Here is a 4,298-nt window from a genome sequence, read left to right on the forward strand (position 1 = left end):
AATTTAAGCAAGTCTTTGCATAAAAAATGGATAGGAACAAGATGTAAATAAATATACTTACCGGGAGTTACTTTTGACCATTATTTATGTCTTCCTTAGCACTTATGTAGGATTAAAACTATAAATGTGTAGACTAACAAGTGATTACTACCCACCAAAATCTACGCAAATCTTTTTTTCCTGGTTAAGCAATCAATTTATCCACTTCAAGCATATGCCCTAACTTGAGTGGCAAGGACTAAGTTGCCCTATAACACTTGTTTAATTGGACATTGAAACACTTTATTTATGGCTAATAGTAAAGTATTTTTTGTTTAAATATTACATGTCAAATGATCATACAATGAATTACACATCATATAGTATCAATAATATTATTTTCACATGCCATCTTTCAACTCCATATTAAATAATGAAGGCATTACATATTATACCTCCCTAATACTAAAAAGTAAATTAAAGATTTTTAATTTTCAATTACTTTATCTCCATATAAAGTTAAATGAAATTGAAGTATTTTATTTATGGACAACCTTGACTATTTTGTTATTATTAATTTTAATTTTTTAATGTATGTATTATTTTATTATTTTTAAATGTAAAGTTACGTGACAACATCTCCCATGTACTAAGTTCTATGGTGCCTCTTAGCGCAACAACCAATTATTAACTAGATCCCTACAACAAAGTAAATAGAAAAATGAAATTTATTTTAAGATACATGGTAAGAAAATTTATTCACATTAAATAATCAAAGTAAAGCATGTGAGGCCACCACTACTAAGAAACATGCAACCTACCTAAAGACACACATCTAATTAGTAAGGAGGAGGATTTTGAAGTTTAATAAATAAGATGTAAATGAGAGATGAGCTCACATATGAAAAAATGTGTAAGTTGCATGAGATAGTAAACTATGACACAAGATAACAAGCTTTATGAGGTTGACAATGCAAGGTTGAATCATAATGTAGGAGGTCCACAGGGAAAATCATTGGGATGCTAAGTATATACACACGTTATACTCCCACACACACACATGCACACACACCTTATGCAAAGGAAGCGAGAATTCCCACATCTATCTATAACAAGTGATCTTGCTCAATACGTTTGGAATAGTCTATTTCAAGTTAAAAAGCATATGCTAGGGATTCCAAATAAGGAAAACAATAGATAAGTAAATGGCCCACAGTCCCTCTAAATTAATCATCCTTGGAAGCATAAAGATGATTAACCCAAATTTTGTATGTCAAAACTTTTACCTAGAAATAAAGAAAATGTTTAATAAAAATTAGAACACATCCTTCAACCAATTCAATCACAGGATAATGACAACAATAAAGGAGACATATAATTATGTTGAGAGGAGCTAAAAGAAAGATGAATTATCTAGAAGACAATAAGATAAGAAAGAGAGAGAGAAGATTGTATAATGTCCATGCAAGCCAAAAAAGTTGACGTAATTGTGCAAAAAAATACAAAAATTCCATCTGCACACATGCTGAGAGGATAGGACCTTGTGACATATCTAACCTATAAAAAATGGAACTAAGGTAATTCATAATAAATAAAAGTCCATGCATAAGGAAGAAATATTAATCAAAAAAATTGCAACTTAATCATGAGAACATCTACTTAAACAAGTGTAATACCCATAAGGTAAACAAGAATCTTGATAACAAATGGTCTTCACGAAGGCATCCTAGATCCTATGTAAATTAGCTTTCACAAGACATCCAAGAAAAATATAGGAAGAGAAAGATTTAGAGCTATTTAAAATAATTAAAGTGGCAAAAATATCTACTTCTATTGGATTATTGTACTAATCCAGGGGGCATGATTACTGGCATGGAGGTGGCCATAAAGCAAGGGATGTCTGTAACAACAAGAAGCCTAGAATGATGATACAATAGGATCTAAAAAAATATTATCAATAATTGGAAAATTACCACTAGAAGTACCCAATCCAAAATGTGTCCCAAAATAGTGTAGAACAAATAAAAAGTCTAATAAGACCATTCAGGAAAATCAACTTTCTTCATGCAAAAAGCAAGCTATAAGAATTCAAATAAGTTGGATAACATGAAAATTGAATCACAACAAATCATAAGCCGACAATGCCAAGTAAAAGAAAGTATGTTTCCAATTCAAAGCAGAAGAGGAATAAAGAAAAATAACAAAAATGCTTTGATGCATGCACAAAAATGTGTGGAGAGATAAGCCATAGGGAAGAGAAACAAAACTCGAATGGATTTAGGAACAGGACTACTTAGGATTTTGAGATGGGAAGATAGATAACAATACTACAAATGCCAATAATAATAAAAAATTAGAAGCTTTTATAGTCTAAATTTGTTTTGAGTGTATTTTCTAGATATTTTTTAGTCAATGTTTTGAGCCATGCTAGTGGGATCAATCCTTTGGGACAAGAAAGTAAAAGTAACCTAAGAAAATAAGGGTATATAAATGATTTTTTTTAAAGATTACAAGGGAAAATAGGAAAAAACAAACCAACAAGCTTGGCCTATAACAAAACCAAATAAAATATGGCCATAATAAAGAGCCTAAGCTATCAAATATGACCTCAAAGTAGGAATCATAGTCGTTGACATCAAAGAACAATCACATCTCATAATCACCAGCCTATATTCATCTTAACCCCAGACCTATCAAGCATCGAGAGGAATCAAATCTCTCGAGGTGGAAAACTCTTTTTTGAGTGCAAAAATTATGGAAAGATTTGCACCTCGAGAGATTTGATCCCTCTCGACACTTGATAGATATGGGGTTAAGATGGATCTAAACTAGCATAATACTATATAATATTGTTATTTGTCTTTGTGTGTCTCTTTCTTCTTTCCTCTCTCTCTCTCTCTCTCTCTCTCCCCACTATGTATATCTATATCTCCCTCCATCTCTCCTTTGTCTCTCTCACCCCCCAAAATACACATGCTCTCTCTCCATATCTATCGATCTGTCACTCCCTCCCTATCTCTGTATCTCTCTTCTTCTCTCTCTGTCCCATTCATATATATATATATATATATATATATCTCCTTTGTCTATCTATCTCAACCCCCAAGCATACACACTCTCTCTCCATATCTAAGTCTCTCCCCCTCCCACTTCATCTCCCTCTCTCTCTCTTCCCCTTCTCTCCCTCTCACTCTCCTTCTCTCTCTCTTCCCTCCCACTCTCCTCTCTCCCTCACTCTCTCTCTCATCTCCCTTGTCAATCCCTCCCTTTCTCTCTATATGTCTTTCTTCTTCCCTCCCTCTCTATCACCCTCCAATTCCATCTCTCTCTCTCTCTCTCTCTCTCTCTCTCTCTCTCTCTCTCTCTCCTTCCCTCTCTCTTCCCTCCTTCCCTCCTCCTCTCTCTATCTCTCTCTTCTTCCCTCTCTCCCCCCTTCACTTATATCTCTATCTCCCTATGTCTCTCCTTCTTTATCTCTCTATCTCACCCCCCAAACATACACACTCTCTCTCTTCCCCTTCTCTCCCTCTCACTCTCCTCTCTCTTCCCTCCCACTCTCCTCTCTCCCTCACTCCCTCTCCTCTCCCTTATCACTCCCTCCATTTCTCTCTATGTCTTTCTTCTTCCCTCCCTCTCTCTCACCCTCCAATTCAATCTCTCTCTTCCTTCCTCTCTCTTCCTTCCTCTCTCTCTCTCTCTCTCTCTCTCTCTCTCTCTCTCCTTGTTGAGAAATCTAAGGCAATAATGATTAGAAGATTCTTCTTCTTGATAATTTCTTGTGATATGCTTTTACTTCTTGTATTATGATCTTCTCTTCGTTATATTATCAATGTGTTCTTTTCATCAAGACAATCACCAAATAAACAATATAATACAAGAGACACGGTATGTAGGCTTGTTAGCCAGGGCTAAAACCTCTCACTCTTTGAGAGGAAAACCTAATCAAAAAATTATTCTTATAGATATCCAATTGACGAATACCAAGACCATGACAAAGACCCTCGACTCTAGAATCCTCCAAGACCCTTGTCACTAACCTTGATATTTTGCCTCTTCCCTATCTTGGCTTCCTTCTTCTCTTGAACTTCTCTTCTCGACTTCCTCTATAGAATCTCGATCTGTATTGCTCTTCTCAGCTTACCCAGAGAAACTCGGTCTCCTAGGTTAGCCCTAGATCAAAAACCCTAGAATAGAGTTTCTCCTCAACTTATTACGAGATCTATGCCCAAACAAGACCACTTTAACAAGTTCTACTTCGATCTTCTTGTGATGCCTTCGGTCCTTCTTCTTTCGCACATGGGAGAGTGTATGACCCAAGA

Source organism: Pinus tabuliformis, chromosome 2_2, assembly GCF_031772625.1.
Source record: "Pinus tabuliformis cultivar Carrire ecotype Pingquan chromosome 2_2, CPIR1, whole genome shotgun sequence".
Lineage (NCBI taxonomy): Eukaryota > Viridiplantae > Streptophyta > Pinopsida > Pinales > Pinaceae > Pinus > Pinus tabuliformis.